Source organism: Balaenoptera borealis, assembly GCF_965194805.1.
Source record: "Balaenoptera borealis genome assembly, chromosome: 12".
Classification (NCBI taxonomy): domain Eukaryota; kingdom Metazoa; phylum Chordata; class Mammalia; order Artiodactyla; family Balaenopteridae; genus Balaenoptera; species Balaenoptera borealis.
The window spans coordinates 105808728-105832269 of NC_138869.1; the positions used below are offsets into that span (position 1 = coordinate 105808728).

At 40.1% G+C, this 23542-nt stretch overlaps 1 protein-coding gene and 1 pseudogene across 2 annotated transcripts in view; one reads left to right on the forward strand and one right to left on the reverse strand.

The window, feature by feature from the left end:
- The window catches only part of FARS2 (phenylalanyl-tRNA synthetase 2, mitochondrial), a 343302-nt gene extending 322524 nt beyond the window's left edge, over positions 1 to 20778 (reverse strand). The window contains exon 1 of the mRNA XM_082344586.1: positions 20635 to 20778. The gene's annotated coding sequence lies outside the window, so the exon portion shown is untranslated. The remainder of the gene's footprint in view (positions 1 to 20634) is intronic.
- LOC309606887 (large ribosomal subunit protein mL48 pseudogene) lies at positions 14934 to 20627 on the forward strand (annotated as a pseudogene). Its single transcript has one exon. The product of its transcript is annotated as a large ribosomal subunit protein mL48 pseudogene (transcript).
- Positions 20779 to 23542: the final 2764 nt, after the last annotated feature.

Genomic DNA, 23542 nt, shown 5'->3' on the forward strand with positions numbered 1-23542 from the left:
AGGAATAAAGTGCCTGGTCTGAGTGCAGAAGGATGGAAATGGCCTTTTCTTATTCCCAGACCTGGGCTGCACACCAGAAGAATGACATGGGTGGAAAATTACTCCCTGGATACGATGCAGATGGTAACTTTCTGAGGTGTGGAAAATATCCTAACACTTAGACTAGAATATATGTCTGTTACTGTTGTTACAAAAATTCACTTAAAAGAAAAACAAAGCTGCAAAGAGGAGGCGCTCAGAAGCCTGCCTCCAGGCTCCCTGGGCGTCACTCCCTCACAGCGGTTCCAACAGTAGAAAGGATGGCGCCCTCTGTGGCTAGTTAGGGAAGTATTTAAATATTTCAAAAAAACTTAAAAATCCAAAGTCAGAGGGAGCTTCGAGAGGAGTTAGCCCAACCACGGCATTTGACAGACGGGAAAACGAGGCCCAGAGACGCCCTCTCCGCAGGGACCAGGCCCCCTTCTCCTCCACGGGTCACCTAGTGCTCCCTCATGGTCCCACCTGCATCTTCCTTCACACCAAGAAAGCACCAGCACGGTGGCAAGCAAGTACCTGAGCGGAGTGGGCATTACATACTTGCATTATTTTTATTTTAGATTTTAAAGATCAGTGTTAATCTTCTGGAAGATGAGCTTTACTTTTTCTAAGGCTTCCTCCCAGAAACCAAAGTTACCTTCAAAGAACATCCCGACAGTTGATGACCTACCTTACAAGTGGAAAAGACCAAAAGCTGTTTTCAAATTTTTATTGCCAGAGATTTAGTCTGTTAGGCATGGTGTCCTTGACTTTTTATAGAGATTGTGAAAGTGTACTGCCTCTAAATGACTGAATAGGGCAAAACAAAAACAGTGAGAATTCCCATTTGGAAACAGCCTGAGGACCCAACTCTAAAGGGCTTGTGAAATAAAATACTTTACAGTTAAATTAACTTAAAAAGGAGGGGGCAGTCCTAGTGTTATGGGACTGAGCCCCTAACTGGTGGGATCTGGGATTATCTCTGGGTACTCAGTGCCAGAATTGAGTTAAACTGTAGGGACACCCAGCTGGTGACTGAGAACCGCTTACTGGTGTGGGGAAAACCTTCACACATTTGGGGACCGCAAGTGTCAGAAGTGAAGTAAAGTAGACACACAGGATAAACAAACACGCAGAAAGGACGAACTGGGTTTTTCCCTACATCAGAAGGAAGGAAAAAACTGAGAGTCTTCGCTTTACACCATGGTGTGGATGTGCAACAGTTTGTTTGACCATGAATACACCCTAGGAAGGACGGCTGGTGGTTTCTACTATAAACATTGGTGTATAAATTCTTATGTGAGCATATGTTTCATTTCTCCAGGGTAAACAGCCCAAGAATGCATAGCTAGGTCACATGGTGGCTGAATATTTAGTTTCATAAGGAACTGCCAAACTGTTTCCCAGAGTTGCTGTATCTTTTACTTCCCACCAACAATGTATGAGGGATCTAGTTTCTCCACAACCTTACCAGCACTTGGGGTTGTCACTATTTTTCATTTTAGCCATTTTGATAGGTATGTAGTGATATCTCTTTGTGGTTTAAATATTCATTTCCCTAATGGGTAATGATCGTGAACATCTTTTCATGTGCTTATTTACCATGTGTAGATCTTCTTGGTGAAATGTCCATTCATGTTATTTTCCCTTTTCTAATTGCACTATTTTTTGTTTCTTTGTTTTACTGTTGAATTTCAAAAATTCTGTATATTTTAGATGCTGTTCCTTTCTCAAATACGTAGTTTGCAAATATTTTCTCCTGGTCTCTAAACGTATCTTTTCATCCTCTTAACAGGGTCTTTAGCATAGTAAAAGCCTGTATTTGAAGGTCCAACTTATCAGTTCTTTTCTCTTATGAATCATGCTTTGGGTGTCAAGTCTAAGAACTATTTGCCAAGCCCTACATCTTAAAAATTTTATATGTTTTTTTCTAAAAGATTTATAGTTTTACATTTAAGTTCATGATTCATCTTAATTTTTATATAAGGTGTGAGAGTTAAGCCAAAGTTCATCGTTTTGCCAATGGACGTCCAATTGTTCCCACACCACTTTTTGAAAAGCCTATCCTTCCTCCATTAAATTGCTTTTCCTAGATTCTCTATTCTGTGTCTGTCCCTCCACCAATACCATTCTGCCTTAGTTTACTGTAGCTCTTGCAGGCTTTCATAACAATCGTTCCACTGACTTTATTCTTTCTCAAAATTATTTAACTATTCTAGGACCTGTGACTTTCCATATAAATTTTGTTTTATTTATTTTTTTATAAATTTATTTATGTATTTATTATTTTTGGCTGCATTGGGTCTTTGTTGCAGTGTGCGGGCTTCTCATTGCGGTGGCTTCTCTTGTTGCAGAGCACGGGCTCTAGGCGCATGGGCTTCAGTAGTTGTGGCACACAGGCTCAGTAGTTGTGGCACACGGGCTCAGTAGTTGTGGCACATGGGCTTAGTTGCTCCGCTGCATGTGGGATCTTCCTGGCCCAGGGCTCGAACCCATGTCCCCTGCATTGGCAGGCAGACTCTTAACCACTGCACCACAAGGAAAGCCCCCATACAAATTTTAGAAGACACTTGTGTATAAAACCCTTGATGGTTCTCAAGGGAAAGGGTGAAGGGTCAGTTTACAGTGGAGAAAACTGACATATGCTACCTCGGCCAGGCGATCAAACCAACAGCCACGATGATCAGCTAAGCTGATAGTGCGCCCATGATATGATGCATGAGGGTGGCCCTTACTTCTGTGGGTGTCCTCCCAAAACACACATCACACTAGTCTCGTCATGAGAAAAACCTCACACAAATCCCAGCTGAGAGACATTCTACAAAATATCTGACACCAGGTACTCCACGAAACTGTCCAAGTCATCACAGTCCAGGAAAATCTAACACACTGTCCAGCTCAAGACAGAAATGACCAAATGTCAAGTGGAATCGTGGATGGGATTCCAGAGCAGGGAAAGGAAATCATGTAAAAATAAGGAAGTCTGAAGAAAGTATGGACTTCAGTTAATAATAATGTATCAGTATGGATTCATTAATTTTAACAAAGTCATCAGACTAATGTAAGATGTTAATAACCGGAAACACAATGTGAGAGGTGTGGAAACTCTTTGGATTACCTTCCCAATTTTTCTATAAATCTAAAACTGTTCTAAAATAAAAACTTGTATGTATATTTCTAAAAAGGCAGTGCTCAAGGACTGATATTTAATAAGGCTGATAATTTTTAGTACTTTATCGGGATGACTTTAAGTGGGAAAAAAAAAAAAACCTTGCTGGCATTTTCACAGTAATTGCACTGAACAATTTAGGGAGAACTGACACCTCATTATGTTGAGTCGTCCAGCCTGTGAGCAAGTCTCTCTCCCTTTGTTTAGGTCTTTGATTTCTTTCATCAGCATTTTATAATCTTCAGCATAAAGCTCCTACACATGTTTTATTAAATATAGTCCTATTTCCTGAGAGTGACAGTAAATAGTTTTGTGTCTGTACTTTCGGTTCCCACATGTTTGTTGCTAGCATATAGAAATGTGATGGATTTTTATTTGTTGATATTATATCCTGAGACCTTGCAGAACTCACCTATTAGTTTTAGGAGAGTTGTCTTGTTTTGTTTTTCATACATTCTTTGGGATTTTCTGCACAGACAATCATATCATCTTCAAACAGGGATAGTTTTCTTTCTTCCTTTCCAATATGAATGGCTTTGATTTCCTGTTCTTGCCTTATTGAAGCTGCTAGAACTTCCAATACAACGTTGAACAAGAATGTTGAAAGCAGATTTCTTGGCCTTGTTCCCAATCTTAGGGAGAAGACAACCCGTCTCTTAGCATTAGATATGATGTTAACCAGAGGATTTTTACAGATGTCCTTCATTAAGTTGAAGAAGTTCCCCTCTATCCCTAGTTTGCTGAGACTTTTATCTTGAATGAGTACTGGATTTTCTGGAATACTTTTTCCATATCAACTGATATGATCACATGATTTTCTTTAGCCATGGCTTACAATGTCTGGTTTTCAAATACTGACTTACAATGTCTGGTTTTCAAATACTGACTTAACGTGAGTTTTCTAAGACAAATAGGACTTCACTAGACTTGAATATAAAAGCATTTCTGTTCATTTGCTCAATGTCTATTTATCCTTACTACACTACCACCTCCATGGTGACATGGATTCTTTATATTTTGTTCAACACTATATACCCAAAAACAAGCCCAGCACCTAGCACATAATAAACACTCAGTAAATATTTGTGGAAGCGGGGTAAAGAAAGAATAGAACATACAAGTGCACAGCCATCAGTGTATGTACACATTAGTCAGCCAGGGAAACAGAAGCACATTATGCTGAGGAGTAGCCAAAAGGCAGAGTCCCAAACTCACAGTATATACATAAATTAATTCAAGATAAATCAAAAAACTACTGACCAAGATGTGAAGCTTTTAGAAGAAAACATATGAGAATATCTTCGTAACTTGGGAGTGGACACAGGTTTCTTAAAACATATCAATAATCATGAAAGAAACCACTGGCAAGATTGTATTTGAAAATTAAAATTTTCTGTTCTTCAAAAGACATCTTTAAGAAAATTAAAAGGAAGCCAAAGACTGGGAGAAAAGATTCGCAAAACATGAACACGGCAGCTGCGACATATAAAGAACGCCTGCAATTCAATAATAAAAAGACAAGGACTCACAACCACAGAAGATATGCAAATGGTTGATAAGCACATGTAGAAGTGCTTGACATCATTGGTCAGACAAACCCTTCTGACTGAGAGAGTGTAAAATGATACAACTGCTTCAGAAAAAAGTCTGGCAATGGATCCAATAATTTGAACCCTAGGTATTTAACCAAGAGAAAATGTCTATAGAAAGATTTGTATGAGAACATTCATTGTAACTTTACTCATAGCAGCCCCAAAACACAAAGAGCCCAGATGTTCATCAACAGGAGGATGGATAAACAAACAGTGGTATGTTCCTACAAGGGAACACCATTACACACACACACACTCACACACCTACTATACACACAATAACATGGATGCGAGATAGCCTCACCCACCAGAGGGCAGACAGCAGAAGCAAGAACTACAATCCTGCAGCCTGTGGAACAAAAACCACATTCACAGAAAGACAGACAAAATGAAAAGGCAGAGGGCTATATACCAGATGAAGGAACAAGATAAAACCCCAGAAAAACAACTAAATGAAGTGGAGATAGGCAACCTTCCAGAAAAAGAATTCAGAATAATGATAGTGAAGATGATCCAGGACCTCGGAAAAACAATAGAGGCAAAGATCGAGAATATGCAAGAAATGTTTAGCAAAGGCCTAGAAGAATTAAAGAACAAACAAACGGAGATGAACAATACAATAACTGAAATGAAAACTACACTAGAAGGAATCAATAGCAGAATAACGGAGGCAGAAGAACAGATAAGTGACCTGGAAGACAGAATGGTGGAATTCACTGCTGTGGAACAGACTAAAGTAAAAAGAATGAAAAGAAATGAAGACAGCCTAAGAGACCTCTGGGACAACATTAAACACAACAACATTCGCATTATAGGGGTCCCAGAAGGAGAAGATAGACAGAAAGGACCAGAGAAAATATTTGAAGAGATTATAGTCAAAAACTTCCCTAGCATGGGAAAGGAAATAGTCACCCAAGTCCAGGAAGCGCAGAGAGTCCCATACAGGATAAACCCAAGGAGAAACACACCGAGACACACAGTAATCAAATTGGCAAAAAATAAAGACAAAGAAAAATTATTGAAAGCAGCAAGGGAAAAACGACAAATAACATACAAGGAACTCCCATAAGGTTAACAGCTGATTTCTCAGCAGAAACTCTACAAGCCAGAAGGGAGTGGTATGATATACTTAAAGTGATGAAAGGGAAGAACCTACAACCAAGATTACTCTACCTGGCAAGGATCTCATTCAGATTCGATGGAGAAATCAAAAGCTTTACAGACAAGCAAAAGCTAAGAGAATTCAGCACCACCAAACCAGCTCTACAACAAATGCTAAAGGAACTTCTCTAAGTGGGAAACACAAGAGAAGAAAAGGACCTACAAAAACAAACCCAAAACAATTAAGAAGATGGTCATAGGAACATACATATCGATAATTACCTTAAACGTGAATGGATTAAACGCTCCAACCAAAAGACACAGGCTTGCTGAATGGATATAAAAACAAGACCCATATATATGCTGTCTACAAGAGACCCACTTCAGACCTAGGACACATACAGACTGAAAGTGAGGGGATGGAAAAAGATATTCCATGCAAATGGAAATCAAAAGAAAGCTAGAGTAGGAATACTCATATCAGATAAAATAGACTTTAAAATAAAGAATGTTACAAGAGACAAGGAAGGACACTATATAATCATCAAGGGATCAATCCAAAAAGAAGATATAACAATTATAAATATATATACACCCAACATAGGAGCACGTCAATACATAAGGCAACTGCTAACAGCTATAAAAGAGGAAATCGACAGTAACACAATAATAGTGGGGGACTTTAACACCTCACTTACACCAATGGACAGATCATCCAAAATGAAAATAAATAAGGAAACAGAAGCTTTAAATGACACAATAGACCAGATACAGTTAATTGATAGTTATAGGACATTCCATCCAAAAACAGCAGATTACACTTTCTTCTCAAGTGCGCATGGAACATTCTTCAGGATAGATCACATCTTGGGTCACAAATCAAGCCTCAGTAAATTTAAGAAAATTGAAATCATATCAAGCATCTTTTCGGACCACAATGCTATGAGATTAGAAATGAATTACAGGGAAAAAAACGTAAAAAACACAAACACATGGAGGTTAAATAATATGTTACTAAATAACCAAGAGATCACTAAAGAAATCAAAGAGGAAATCAAAAAATACCTAGAGACAAATGACAATGAAAACAAGATGATCCAAAACCTATGGGATGCAGCAAAAGCAGTTCTAAGACGGAAGTTTATAGCTATACAAGCCTACCTCAAGAAACAAGAAAAATCTCAAGTAAACAATCTAACATTACACCTAAAGCAACTAGAGAAAAAAGAAGAAACAAGACCCAAAGTTAGCAGAAGGAAAGAAATCATAAAGATCAGAGCAGAAATAAATGAAATAGAAACAAAGAAAACAACAGCAAAGATCAATAAAACTAAAAGCTGGTTCTTTGAGAAGATAAACAAAATTGATAAACCATTAGCCAGACTCATCAAGAAAAAGAGGGAGAGGACTCAAATCAATAAAATTAGAAATGAAAAAGGAGAAGTTACAACAGACACCACAGAAATACAAAGCATCCTAAGAGACTACTACAAGCAACTCTATGCCAATAAAATGGACAACCTGGAAAAATGGACAAATTCTTAGAAAGGTATAACCTTCCAAGTCTGAACCAGGAAGAAACAGAAAATATGAACAGACCAATCACAAGTAATGAAATTGTAACTGTGATTAAAAATCTTCCAACAAACAAAAGTCCAGGACCAGATGGCTTCACAGGTGAATTCTATCAAACATTTAGAGGAGAGCTAACACCCATCCTTCTCAAACTCTTCCAAAAAATTGCGGAGGAAGGAACACTCCCAAACTCATTCTATGAGGCCACCATCACACTGATACCAAAACCAGACAAAGATACTAAAAAAAAAAAGAAAATTACAGACCAATATCACTGATGAATACAGATGCAAAAATCCTCAACAAAATACTAGCAAACAGAATCCAACAACACACTAAAAGGATCATACACCACGATCAAGTGGGATTTATCCCAGGGATGCAAGGATTCTTCAATATATGCACATCAATCAATGTGATACACCATATTAACAAATTGAAGCATAAAAACCATATGATCATCTCAACAGATGCAGAAAAAGCTTTTGACAAAATTCAACACCCATTTATGATAAAAACTCTCCAGAAAGTGGGCATAGAGGGAACCTACCTCAACATAATAAAGGCCATATACAACAAACCACAGCAAACATCATTCTCAATGGTGAAAAACTGAAAGCATTTCCTCTAAGATCAGGAACGAGACAAGGATGTCCACTCTCACCACTATTATTCAACATAGTTTTGGAAGTCCTAGCCATGGCAATCAGAGAAGAAAAAGAAATAAAAGGAATACAAATCGGAAAAGAAGAAGTACAACTGTCACTGTTTGCAGATGACATGATACTATACATAGAGAATCCTAAAAATGCCACCAGAAAACTACTAGAGCTAATCAATGAATTTGGTAAAGTTGCAGGATACAAAGTTAATGCACAGAGACCTCTTGCGTTCCTATACACTAATGATGAAAAATCTGAAAGAGAAATTATGGAAACACTCCCATTTACCATTGCAACAAAAAGAATAAAATACCTAGGAATAAACCTACCTAGGGAGACAAAAGACCTGTATGCAGAAAACTATAAGACACTGATGAAAGAAATCAAAGATGACACAAACAGATGGAGAGATATACCATGTTCTTGGACTGGAAGAATCAATATTGTGCAAATGACTATACTACCCAAAGCAATCTACAGATTCAGTGCAATCCCTATCAAATTACCAATGGCATTTTTCACAGAACTAGAACAAAAAATTTCACAATTTGTATGGAAACACAAAAGACCCCGAATAGCCAAAGCAATCTTGAGAAGAAAAACGGAGCTGGAGGAATCAGACTCCCTGACTTCAGACTATACTACAAAGCTACAGTAATCAAGACAATATGGTGCTGGCACCAAAACAGAAATATAGATCAATGGAACAGGATAGAAAGCCCAGAGATAAACTCATGCACCTATGGTCAACTAATCTATGACCAAGGAGGCAAGGATATACAATGGAGAAAAGACAGTCTCTTTAATAAGTGGTGCTGGGAAAACTGGACAGCTACATGTAAAAGAATGAAATTAGAACACTCCCTAACACCATACACAAAAATTAACTCAAAATGGATTAGAGACCTAAATGTAAGATTGGACACTATCAAACTCTTAGAGGAAAACATAGGAAGAACACTCTTTGACATAAATCACAGCAAGATCTTTTTTGATCCACCTCCTAGAGTAATGGGAATAAAACCAAAAATAAACAAATGGGACCTAATGAAACTTCAAAGCTTTTGCACAGCAAAGGAAACCATAAACAAGACGAAAAGACAACCCTCAGAATGGGAGAAAATATTTGCAAACGAATCAACGGACAAAGGATTAATCTCCAAAATATATAAACAGCTCATGAAGCTCAATATTAAAGAAACAAACAACCCAATGGGCAGAAGACCTAAATCGACATTTCTCCAAAGAAGACATACAGAAGGCCAAGAAGCACATGAAAAGCTGCTCAACGTCACTAATTATTAGGGAAATGCAAATCAAAACTACAATGAGCTATCACCTCACACCAGTTAGAATGGGCATCATCAGAAAATCTACAAACAACAAATGCTGGAGAGGGTGCGGAGAAAAGGGAACCCTCTTGCACTGTTGGTGGGAATGTAAATTGGTACAGCCAGTATGGAGAACAGTATGGAGGTTCCTTAAAAAACTAAAAATAGATTTACCATATGATCCAGCAATCCCACTACTGGGCACATGCCTAGAGAAAACCATAATTCAAAGAGACACATGCACCCCAATGTTCATTGCAGCACTATTTACAATAGCCAGGTCATGGAAGCAACCTAAATGGCCATCGACAGACGAATGGATAAAGAAGTTGTGGTACATATATACAATGGAATGTTACTCAGCCATAAAAAGGTACGAAATTGAGTGATTTGTTGAGACATGGATGGATCTAGAGTCTGTCATACAGAGTGAAGTAAGTCAGAAAGAGAACAACAAATATCGTATATTAACACATGTATGTAGAACCTAGAAAAATGGTACAGATGAGCCAGTTTGCAGGGCAGAAGTTGAGACACAGATGTAGAGAACAGACATATGGACACCAAGGGGGGAAAACTGCGGTGGGGTCGGGATGGTGGTGTGCTGAATTGGGTGATTGGGATTGACATGTATACACTGATGTGTATAAAACTGATGACTAATAAGAACCTGCAGTATTAAAAAAAACAAACAAACAAAACAATACTAAACTTTCATTGGGTTATTTGTATGGAAATGTGTTAATATAAATGTTTCAGACATTACATGAAATTTCTAAAAATCTTATATGTTCTGGTATAATGTTATAAGTCATAATTCTAGTTATTACTTTAAAATGTGTATCTCAGAAATAACTAAATTTCCTTGTCAATTGCATTATTATGAACTTTCATGAAATCTTTAACCATGGTCATTTTTAAGTCTTTTGTCATTTACAGACAGTTCTGGGTGTACTCTGATGCTTTTGCAAATATGTTCCTATAAAAGGGTTTCATCTTCAAGGAATTCATGGAAAAGACTCTGACAAGTACAGGTTTCTGGTAACTGACTGTACTGCTGAACTGAATGAATAAGCATTTTCAGAACTCTAATGAAACACTGATGAACTCATAAAAGTGCTAACAAAAGATCAAGATAAAAAAATTAATTACATGGGACTGAGTGAACTGATAAGGATGATTATAATTTTTGTGACTTTGTTTGAATTAAAAAAAAAAAATCCCACAAGGACTCAGAGGCAAAGAATATACAAATCAATTTTCACTGCAAGGTAAAGGAACTGTTACAGTGGAGGATTACTGGACTGAATGTCAGTATTATGACACAGTATGAGTGTGTTTCGTGTTTGGTAATTGCAATCATTGTTGCTTTTGTTGTGGTCATCCATTTACAATGCTTGGTGTCAGTTTATTTATCTCTTGTAAAAATAAAATACAGTGTGTGTGTGTGAAAAAAAAACAAAAACAAAAACAAAAACAAAAAAATGGATGCATCTCAGAAACATGATGATGAGTGAAAAAAACCAGTCACAAAAGAGAATATCCTGAATGATTCCCTTTATGTAAAGTAGTATAACTGATAAAACTAGTCTACAGTAGAAAAAACTCAAAACAGTGCCTTCCTTTGGAGGCTGGAGGTGGAGATTAATCTTTGAAAGGAGCACGAGGAAGCTTTTTGGGGCATTTGTAGTGTTTTGCATCTTGATAGGGAGTTTGAATTACACAGGTGTATTCATCTGTCAGAACTCAATGAATGAATAGTATACTTAAGTCCTGTGCATTTCACCACATGTAAATTTTACCTTAAAAAGAGGACTGTGCTAATTGTATGCATCTAAGGAAAGTCTGCAACTTACTTTGAAATCTATCACACCAAAAAAGATGTGCTGTTGGATGGACAGAGGGACAGACAAATGATTATGTGGCAACGTGAGTGTTATTAACAGGTTAATTAGGTAAGAATCCAGGTGATGGCTATTCAGCAGTTCCTTGTAAAAATTTTTCCAATTGTACTGTATGCTTGAAATTTTTCAAAATGAAATGAAAAAGTGAGAAAAAAGTAAAAATGGGATTAGATCAAGAATACAATGGTGCACACAAGAGTATGGGTCTAGTTTTCAAATCCTATGGCTCTATGGAAGAGGCTCAGGGTGAAAATTCAGGAAAGTGGGGTGCGGGCCCTAATGACACCACAGCGTTTACTTTTATATATCTTATAAACTGGCATTTCGTGCAAAATAGTTCTAAGGACTCCAACGATGTAAGGAAACACACACACACAAACAGAAAATCATTGCTGGGGGTAGTGATGAATTTTATCCGCACAAGCACCGTGAGCCTGAGTGAGTAACAGAGTACCGTTATCTTTTTCGGGAATGGCTGAGTAAAATATGCACAGTGGTGCCTCCTCCGTACACTCACAGCAGTGAACACTGGACAGGACACCGAAGATCACTCTCCAGATGAGAAGCGTGGGTCCAGCTGGGGGAGAGGCTTCAGGTGATGGGTCATCCCCAGAGCCAGCAGGAGGCGGACCAGCCCAGGGGCTGCCGGTCCACGGCGCACTCTTCCACATGGCCACGTCCTGCCACCATCCCAACACCCTCCAGAGTCTTTAATGAGATGTCCTAGTTACTTTGGTGACAAGGTATTTGAAAAATGAGGTCTGAGCTTCATATGACAGAATACTTCAGCCACAGAAGCACATTTTCTGCATAGCCGCCTGTGAAGGATGATCGGCCTGTTTTCTGATTTTGACGTTTATTTCAAATTCAGATTCTACTGTATGACCTCATATGAGCTGTGGAGATAATTAATATAAATGTGAAAATCTCAGGGTGAAGTGGGAGAACGGAGGAAAAGGAACATTCTTAAAGTTCAAGCCACTTTTCTGTGCCACTTTACAGCATTTAATTGTCTGCTCGTCTCAAACACAAAATTCAAACACTAAGCTGAAATTCCTCTCCTCTCTGAATCTCTAGCACCTGCTCTGAACGAGGAACACGGGAACCTCGTCTCCACCCGCGTGTCTGAGAAGCTGCAGGCACACTGCTACCGAAAGGAGCCCGGCGTGGACCTTCCGGAGTACAGGAGCCAACAGGCCTCCCGACCTGGAGGGGAGGAGCCGCCCCTGACAGACATGCTTCCGGAAAGTAGCAGTTTTACAGTCTCCGCAGTCCTGGGTCTTTCTGATATCTTTCAAATATCAAAGTAGCAGCTTGCCTTAAAGAGTTTTCACCTTTACAGCAGATCGAAGAAAAACATCTCTGAAGGCTGCTTACTGTTTTACTGACACCTCTTGCAAAAGGTCTGGTGGGAGAACAGATGAATAATAAAAAGAATAATCACAGTGACATTATTATGACTATTACTTCTGGAGTCACTAACGGGGCACTGCACAGATATCACCTCAACTAGTCACCAGCACAATTCAGGAAGGATATCTTGTAGGAAAGGAAACTGAGGCTCTCCACAGGAGAAAGGAGTCCTGGCGAGAGTGAGAAGCCCAGGTCTAACTCCAGAGCCCAGAGTCTCCCCGTGACTTGGAGAATGGATGAACTTCCACCGTCAGACCAAGACCAGCCTCACCGCACTGCTTCCGGCAGGTGGCGCAGACTTCACCCTTCGGTGCAACACGCCCCGGACGCAGATGGAGGCTGCGGGGAGCCGCGCGGCCTCCTGGGCGGTCGCCCCAAACCCGGGCTCCTCCTTAGGCCACCAGCTCACAGCCGACAATGCGCCCTCCGACCCGGCAGACAGCGAGGCGGAGCGCGCTCCAGAGGGCACCACGGGCTGCTCGAGACACGAGGGAAGGCCAGGCGGCCGCCCTGAACAGAGGAGGAGGTCTGTCACCCACCCGGAGGCTCTCCTTCCAGGCCCCGCGCTGTCACAAATCCGGGCCGGCGACGTCTCCTGCGCCCGTTACTGCCTGGATCTCCGGTGCCCTCCCCGGGGCAGCGGGGAGCGAGGTCTGTGCCTGCAACCGCAGCCAGGCCCCACGGGGAGCATAGGCGGTGGCCTTGCAGAATCACGACCGCAGACGCAGATGAACTGAGACGCAGCGGCTTCTGTGCCGCTGGCTCCGGACAGGGCCCAGGGGCAGCACCCTGCACATGAGCTCGCCCCTCCCTAGGCACCGACCTGCCTCTCTCTACCTGCCGACACCCTCAGCACCTGCAGGCCCTCATGGTCAACAGGCCTGTCATCTTTCTAGATGGTTCTTTTCCACTTTAATTTCTATTTCCCTGCTTGGTCCTCTTTATTTTTACATCTTACCATAAATTTATATCCTTGTTGTAAGCTACCTTCAATTATTTGAGTTAAGAGAAAGGCAGAACATAAACAATAATAACTACCAGTTTCTTACCTGTACTGGGCTGGGAAAAAGAAAAGGGATAAATAAAATAAACTTGGTTTTTTAAATTTTTTCTTTTATTATATCTATGTAAGAATACTCAATTTCTGTGTAAGGACCTGAATGGCCCAAGTAGAATCACAGTATCACATTGGAAAGAACCTTAAAGATCATAACGACCAGCTTGGTCATCTTGCAGAAGAGAAAACTGAGACCCAGAAAAGATTCAGCTTAACAGAGATCACAACGTTCTTGACGGGCACTCCAGCACTTTACAGCATGACTTTCAGGCAACCAGCACTGTCAAACATTAAAAAGGGACATGCTCAAACCACCTTCCCTGAGCCTCCCCGAGATTTCCATGCATCAGCTGATGGACACACATATCCCACTACTTCCTCACAGTAAAGCACAGCAAGCAACAGTTCCATGTTGCCAAGCAACATCTATTTGTGCAATTATTTAAATATTGCATCATATTTACTAATATTTGTTCCTAAAAATGAGTGGAGATGGTAAACTATAAGTGCTGATACAATGCAACTGAGACAAAGATGGACATAATAAGTGTATAAAAGTGATGCCTCACGGTCAACTGGACAGTTATAGGACATAAACTGATTAACTCAGCATGCAAAGGTAAGAGGGAAAAAAGTAAAGAATCCCAGATACCAAGACCACAACATCTAAAGGTTGTCCAGGCGATGAGGGAAAGTGATAGAAAACTTAAAGAAGATCACAGAAATATGACATGAAAACTGCCATCAGAAGAACATTCCAGGGCTTCCCTGGTGGTTCAGTGGTTAAGAATCCGCCTGCCAATTTAGGGGACACGGGTTCGAGCCCTGGTCCGGGAAGATCCCACATGCCGCAGAGCAACTAAGCCCATGCGCCACAACTACTGAGCCTGAGCTCTAGAGCCCGCAAGCCACAACTACTGAGCCCGTGTGCCACAACTACTGAAGCCCGTGCGCCTAGAGCCAGTGCTCCGCAACAAGAGAAGCCACGGCAATGAGAAGCCACGCATGGCAACAAAGAGTAGCCCCCGCTCGCCGCAACTAGAGAAAGCCCGCGCGCAGCAATGAAAACCCCATGCAGCCAAAAATTTTAAAAAAAAAAGAACATTCCAGTTACTCAAATACAGAGAAGGAAACCATGGGTCTGTTCACTAGGTGTACAAACAGCTTGCTACAGAAGCATTTATCAAGAAAGGGTAGCCAGTTCCTTGAAAAAAAAAAGATAAGACAGCATCAAACTCTACATCACTAGTTTGTGCTTTACCCCTTACAAAACTGATCACTCCTTACTTCCAACAGTATCAACAATCTAGTCTACTGATTATAGGCAGTACTATTACTGACAGAAGCAAAATTGGAGCTACAAAATTACCAATATGTCCATTAAAACAATTATCCATAAAAGTTGGATTTTAGTTTAGAACCACTGAAATCATTACTTTTTAACTCTGAATTTCGCTTTCCCAGTATCACCAAGCTTTCACCTAGAAAAATAAAAAGAATATACAGTAATCTATTTAAAAATCTGCTTTAAATAAGTTTTCAAGGCTTTTATTTTAACAAGTTTCCCCTAAAGTTGTACTTATTCTACCAAAAATAGGAACAGATACCACTGATTCAAAACAAGGAAATGTGTTGATTTCCAAAAACCTTTCTACACAATGAAAGGTTACCTGCAGTCTCTAGGTGACTTACAAAATCATTTCTAACAGAGAACAGGTACTTTACAAGCGATCATTTTATTTAAATTTTAGGACTTTAGCCCATAAAAGCACATAAGACACAAAGTAATAGAGCCTGACTACCGGAAGGAAGAAACCATAGTATTATTGGCTACAACACAACTGTCTATCTAGAAAGCTCAAATGAGTTGACTGATAACTATTAGAACAAATAATAGTTTGGTGAAGGGAGTGAATTTTAAAATTTTAGAAATCAATAGCATTTTTCAAACCCAACAATAACCAACAGGAAATAAATCTATCTGCAAAAAAAACATCTTCTATAATAACAAATATAGAGAGGGGCCTGTTTGAAGCAAATTACCAAAATTTACAAAGAACCATGAAAGAAGAGCAGAATAAATAGAGATATGCCTTGTATGTATGAAAGACTGAATGTATAAAATGCCAGCTCCACTCAATTATTTTAATGTAATTCCCAATAGAAATTTCTACAGGGGGAGGGGGATGGTTAGGAGAAAGACTTTAAAAATAATTCCCAACTTCATTTGAAAAATTAAACAAGTGACAGAAGCTAGGAATTTTTGAAAAATAAGAAGAAGAAAACAACAATAATGAAAACTGGCACAAAAACTGACAGAGCAAATAGACTCTGAGATATTTTAAAACTTAATATATATTCTCATTAACCAATGTATCAATAGAAATAGCATATATAAGAAATAGTGTTAACAAATTGACTAAGTAGTTGCGATAAAAATGATCTGATCTTCACTTCATCCCATGTGCCAAAATAGACTGTAGAGACTTCTATTATGTTTAAAAAGAATTAAAAAAAAAAAGAACTGTTTTTAAAAAACGAAAGAAATATTGGTAATTTTTCAACTGATCTGGGGTTAGGAATGACTGTTAAACAAGTAAATAAAATAAACGAAAGATAAATATATTTGACCCCATGAAAATGTAAGACTTTTGATGTTTACAAATATCAAAAAATTTGAAAGGTTAAAAAACAATTGGGAAACATTTCTGCACTGAATGATAGAGTCAGCCACTGTTTACTTGAGCTCTGGTACAGAATATCAGCTCTTTGAAATGCTGATGGTTTTTCCGCATCTGACACCATATAAATAGCTCTTCGCATCATTTTAAATACAGATCTGGGAAACACAAGCATATATTTTATTTCAAAAACAAATCTGGGCTTTTGAAAATAGTTTATTTGCCCATAGATTTATGAGGTGTCATACACGCGAAGAAATATCTTTGGTTTGAGAAACACTTTGAAAAGACTCCCAGCTTCCAGTTACATGGGTATGAAATAAAGTCTCTGAGACTTTTAAAAACCATCAACTGCCACGTCTTTGTTCTTTCAGAGAAAAAGCGCATCTTATTTTATCAGTATATCTCGAGAATGATATATTTAGAACTAAGATATTTTTCCTCCACTGTGAGCTTTCTTACCAAACAACCTTACCTTTTGGGTTGTTTTAATCCCAAAGGAAATAGTATCTGATAAATAAAGTCGACTGAAAAAAAATACACAACGTGAGAGCTGTGAGTTAAGTTTCATTTGGGGCAAAATGAGGACTCTAGCCCAGGAGACAGCCTCTCAGAGAGCTCTGAGGAACTGCTCCGAAGAGGTGAGGGGGGAAGTCAGGATATGTGTGATTTTGGTGAAGCGGGTATGTGCAGTTGAGCACACAGTTTGGCAGAAGGTTGCTGCTGGTCACGAGGAGCACATGTCTCCGTTAGTGATGTTAGTGCTTTTCTAGATATGAAGAGATGCAAGAATTGGGCTCATAAACTCTTCTCCTGGAAAGATCTAACTCTCTGAAGGCCTGTTCTGCCAGTTTCCCCAGAGCACAGAGGGCCTCATTCCTGATCTCCACCCTGAACTCCTTTCAGGGGGCGATGAAGGTCAGCGACTGTAGTGGCCAGTGACTTCATTCTTATAGAACCAGATGGTAAGTGACAATTTTTAGTTGACAATAAAAAGAAAACATGATAGGGAAAAAACGTTGAAAGTTAATGGTTCAACTACATTTACGCCTCTGTAATTTTTTCATATTAAGTCTCACAAGAGCTCTGTGCTGAAGCAGCAGGCCCACTGCTTCTCTAGATCTGCTCTAGAAGGACACTCAGCAAGCGGGGACAGCACCTCTGAGTTCAGCACAGTCCGAACAATAAAATCTCCTGTCTCTCTCTTCTCTGCAAAAGGCAAAACAGCTGTCCCAAAGGTATGAAAAGAATGGAGCTAAATGCCTAGGCAACCTCTGGTAACTACACTCACTGTATATAAAAGTACCACCACTTACTATTCGACAACGGGACTAAATAAAAATGAGTCTGTGTTTACATAACAAATGTTAAATTTTTTTACCTTCTACTTTGTTAAATATTATATTTGCTTTGATGACTGGTCACCCAATTTCTCCATAAACTTAAATCTCTGGTAGTAATAGTGAAAAACTAATTCATGACAGTTCTACACACCCAATGTAATTGTATGTCACCTAAAAGCATTGCTAAAATATTAAAGAAAAATGATGTACGTCACAATTTCTAATTGCTCAGGAACATGTTGATTTTCACCTAAGAATATTTGTTCAGAAGAAGCAGGATTGGTTTTCGGACACCCAGGGGTCGCAGCTGCTTGGGCCGATCTTCAGCTGGCACAATTACAGGCCGCGCAGCAGCAAAGGATGAATGGAGCTCTGGGAAAGGCGCTGTGTCTGAGGAATGACACCATTTTTAAGTAAGCCTTTCCCTCTTGAGGTTCAGAACTTCAAGAGAGAATCCCATCTGTTCTGCAGGTGGCATTCTGCTGAGCACCAGTCGGCACTACAGGTCACAGCCCACGCGTGGCATTGGAAGATACAAGCACCTAGTTAAAGCACAAGAGCCCAAGAAGAAGAGGGGAAAAGTGGAAGTGAGACCCATTAATTTGGGGACAGATTATGAATATGGGGTTTTAAACATTCACCTGACTGCATATGATATGGCCCTGGCAGAGAGTTATGCCCAATATGTTCACAACCTCTGCAACCATCTCTCCATTAAAGTCGAGGAAAGTTATGCGAGGCCCACCAAAACCATGGCGGTGTTGCAGTTGCAGAACCAAGGCAGCAAAATGCTCCTGGACTCAGCTCTTACCACCCATGGGCGAGCGGTTCAGATCAGCGGTTTGAGCGATACATTTGCAGAGATTTTCTGGGAAATAACCCAAAGCAATCTTCCTGAAGGAGTCAAACTGTCAGTGAGGGAGCACACTGAAGGAGACTTCAAGGGAAGGTTCGGAGCCCAGCCAGAACTGGAAGAACTGCTACCCACGCTGAACTAACGCACTGCAGACCCTTTCGTGCCAGCACTGGTGGTACTGAGTGCCCAGGGGAAGAGCTTCCCAGGTGGCCAAAGTCAAGCAGGAGACCCCGACCCTCAGTATCGTAAGTACCCATCTCCACAGCCAGGAGTGCCTCTTCTCCTCTGTGGAGGAGTGCTTGCCAATTGTCACCACTTTCCTCTGAGCCAGCACTAGGTGTCTTCCATCTAATAAAAACCTCCTGATGATGGACGTGTGTGTGTATGAGAGAAGTCACTCCATGCTGTTGAGTATCTTTAACTAAGGGATTCAGTTTCTCTTTGCCTGGTGCTTTAGCACGTAAGCATGTTCCCCTCCAGTATTTCTCCAATCAGAGTGAACTCATCCTTTAAATCAACCCGGCATGGAGTTCCTTTAGTGAAGGAGACAATCATAACATAAGTAAACTCTCTGTGGATAGAAGGCATAGGGAGGGAGATTTTGTATACGAAAAAACCCTCCAGATAGGATCAGGATCTGTCCATAAGTGAAAAAAAAGTACCTTGTGGGGTAGTGAGTGACCTGTCATAAGTATGCAGGTAGATGTTACATAACTGCAAATTAGGGTTGCCTGGAATGAGTTTAAGCAAAGAATTAAAGGTTGATCTTGGTCACATGTCAGAAAATCACTACTTGTGAGCCAAATCCCATCAACTGCCTATTTGCTTTTAAAAAATAATTTATTGGGACTTCCCTGGTGGCGCAGTGGTTAAGAATCCACCTGCCAATGCAGGGGACATGGGTTCGAGCCCTGGTCCAGGAAGATCCCACATGCCGCGGAGCAACTAAGCCCATGCGCCACAACTACTGAGCCTGTGCTCTAGAGCCCGCGAGCCACAACTACTGAAGCCCATGCACCTAGAGCCCATGCTCAGCAACAAGAGAAGCCACCGTAATAAGCCTGCGCACCACAACGAAGAGTAGCCCCCGCTCGCAGCAACTAGAGAGAGCCCGTGCACAGCAACAAAGACCCCACGCAGCCAAAAATAAATAAATAATTTTAAAAATAATATTAATAATTTATTGAGGTGAAATTCATATGTCACAAAATGAACCATTTTAAAGTGACTAATTCAGTGGTATTTAATGCATTTGCAGTGTTGTGCAACCTCTATCCAGTTCCAAAACCCCATTGCCTGTTTTTGTAAATAAAGGTTTATTGGAACAGAAAAAAAAAAAAGAAGCAGGGTTTGAAATTGTTTCTATCTGAATGACATATGTGTATTTAATTAAATCAATTCTAGATTTTTAATACTGGTCAAAAAAAATAACATCAATACCTAACTGTGGGACACAAAGATTAAAAACACATCTATTAATAGTCTTATGAATACAGCCCATCAAACCAGAAAGCTGCAACACTCTGAAGAAACATGGACACAAAGCACGGCACGTGGTCTCCCTGCGGGTCACCCGTGGATCTCTCCCTCCTTGTTATTCCCACTTCCCTTGGCCCTGGTTTCCAGGAGAGCACCTGTTCCTCTCTCTGGCCTTGGTCCTCACAAAGGATCAGATGGGGCAGAACTGAAATGGACAAGGAATTTGCAAACGTGTGAGTCACTGACAGCAATAAAGACCCGAGATGAGGACGCTGAATTGGAAGCAGGAATTCCTGACAACCACACCTGACAGCCACACGTGCTGGGGACTGATGCTCCCGCAGGTCAGGAGGCAACAGATGGCACGTGACTGAGAAGCAGGCTTCCGTTCCAACGACTTCACAGAAATCACTAAATCGTGATGGAAATCATCAGAAGGCAACATCAGATCCCGACCTTAATTTATAGAGAGAACGCCTCTTCTAGAAACAGGGTTTGCACACAGCCGGAGCTGGACGGCAGGGGACAAGGCTCCTCACCCCAAGATGACACGGCTCATCTGTCAAGACTGCACAGTTTGACTGAATAATTGCTTCTTCCCTGAGGAGATACATTAGTTTTTAATTTTTTTCTCTGATATTAAGAGATACACAATTATTTTATGTTAAAAAACAAACATGGAAATACAGAAAACAAAGAAAAACATTATTTTTCATCTTTTAAACCAAAGCACCAGAACTATACACTATGTCACACTTCAGACCACCTCTTTAAGACAACTCAAATGCCCAGGTGAGGCAGAGATGGGGGGATGGAACATTAGCTGTTGTCTGTCACAAGGGGTTCTTCAGCATAAAGTTCTGACACCCTCATACTACTCCACCACCATCTCTGCCATGGCCAGCACTCATGCTAATTTACTGAAAACCCATTATTATATCTGGAACTATGCTAAGCTCTATATACATATTATCTCATCTACTGTTAAGTCAATAGACTTGGGAATTTTAAGTCTGTACTACCAGACTTTCAAAAAATTAATCTAATATTTTTCATAGAAAAATCATACATAATAATAACATTCAAATGTTATGAAAGGGTAAGCAGTGAAGAACAAACTTCTACTGCCTCCTGGACTGCCCTATAAGCAAGTTTCCATGCTATACAACTGTATGCATCTATACACGCACATATACCCCCCAACCCCACAGACTTAATTTTTACGCAAATGTTAGCATCTGTTCTGCACCTTATTTTTGTCATTTAATTTATACAGAAGATACTCCATAGAAGTCCAGTAGCACATGTAGATCTACTTCATTCTTTTACATGGTGCAGAGTATTCCATCATATGAAAGCCCCACAATGTATTTAGCCACTTCCCTATTGAACATTTAAATTTTTCCAATATCTTGCTAAAATGAATAAATCTATAAACAATACCCTTGTTCACATGTTTGCATATACATAAAAGCATTTTTAGGATAAACTCCTAAAAGCTGAATTGCAAGGTCAAATGGTTTATGCATCTTAAACTTGAACAGATAGGGCCAAATGGATGTCCCCAGCGGGAGTGCACTGGTTAGGAGTCCCACCAACGATGTATAAGTGTCAGGCTCCCTGCACTCTTTGTGACACCGTGCATGATCAAACTATTTTACGCCTGTATTGCCAAAGAGTTCACTAAAACGAAGTCACATGAAATACTTTGTAAGGAGCTTTTTTTTTTAAGTCCTACTTTGTGTAAAATACTGTTCAAATCACCATCCATGACATCAAAGAGTTTAAAATATATGAAGCTAGAGCTCCGCAGTATTCACAGTGACACAGAGAAATACATTTATAAAGGAGCGTATGATTAACTAGAGGACAGCCAGAGAGTCCCACAGAGGTGCGGGAGGAGGAGGAGCCAATGCAGAGAATGATGGGGGACGCAGCTACAGGAGAGGTGAGGCCCCGAGTGGATAGTCCGTGATGGATGCGTTAAGTCTAGACAGCCAGAAAGGATCAGGGATGACACAGCAGATGGTGCACAGACCAGATGAGCGAAGGCAGAGTCCAAAGTCACAACAGACACTTAGGTGGTGTGCTGCTGGTCTGATAGCTCGCTGGGCATGGCTCAAAATGCCAAGCGGCCAGTCAGACAAGTGAAGCAAAACGGCCGCCAAACAGCACGGTTTCACAAGTAACAGCTGCCAATAAAAATTTCTAAAAATCAATTATAAGCAGACACTAGCGATTCAGAAAGGCACCCTCCTCTGCTCTAGATGATTATATCCTTGAAAAAAGGCTCAAAACCTAGCAAGGCAGAACTCTCCTCACACATTTTCTAGACTCACTCTAGGACCCTCTTGAAAACATCTACTTAATATGATCGTGTTGCTCAAAACAAGTAGATCGAAAGCAACACTACAACTTCCCCACTTTGTGTTCTATAATCTTCTGATAACTGCAATTCAGTCTTTTCAAAACGGAGACAGCAGCAAACACCAACAAAAACAAGAGCTTTGAAAGAAAAAGTCCTGGGTTCAAATTCTAAACCTGTCTTAACTAGCAAGTCATTTAATCTCTTGAAACCACAATGTTGTCATCTGCAAAATGGTTATAAACGCTATGCAGACAAAGTGAGATAACATTATATAGACATATAAATATATCAGTAGGTATACACATGGCATCTAAGAGGGTGCCTGGCACACAATGGGTGAGTTCTACGCACAAATTTCTTTCTTCTCCCTTCCCACCTGTTTCAAGTAAAATCAAAATACATAGCACATCACTTAAATATTGACTCTTCCCAAGCACATGGTTTAGTTTTCTTTAATTTCACTGACAGAATTCCATCAAAACAGAACAAAAAAGTACTTGGTGAAAGAAAATGCCTAGACAATTAAAAAAGTAGAATGGTACATTTTACAAGTTACTAATAACAAAAAAAAAAAAACAAAAAACCACAACAAAAACACCCCAGGTATTTTGGATTAAATTTTTAAAATCATATCAGAAACTCAATGTCAGTATAGCATTCTTGATTTGGCCTATAAACCTGAGACCTGAGTCAACTCAGAATTATTCACTTTGCTGAATAAAAGCAAATCTAATATCTGCTCTCCTATATTCCTTACTACTGAACCACTGTGGCTGTAATCCCTTGTCCTAGTTGGAACCATCTTCCCCTGTGAGCACTGACACCCCCTTGCCCTTCACACTTTATCACTATGAGCTCAGGCACGCTCTCACAGGCAGAACACTGATAAATGGTGTTGAAACCACGTAAGACTGCCTTTGTTTGCATTTCCTCTCTGACCCTAAAGCATCTTATACCCAATATAACACAGGTGCGTGCCCTTCAGGTGCACGAAAG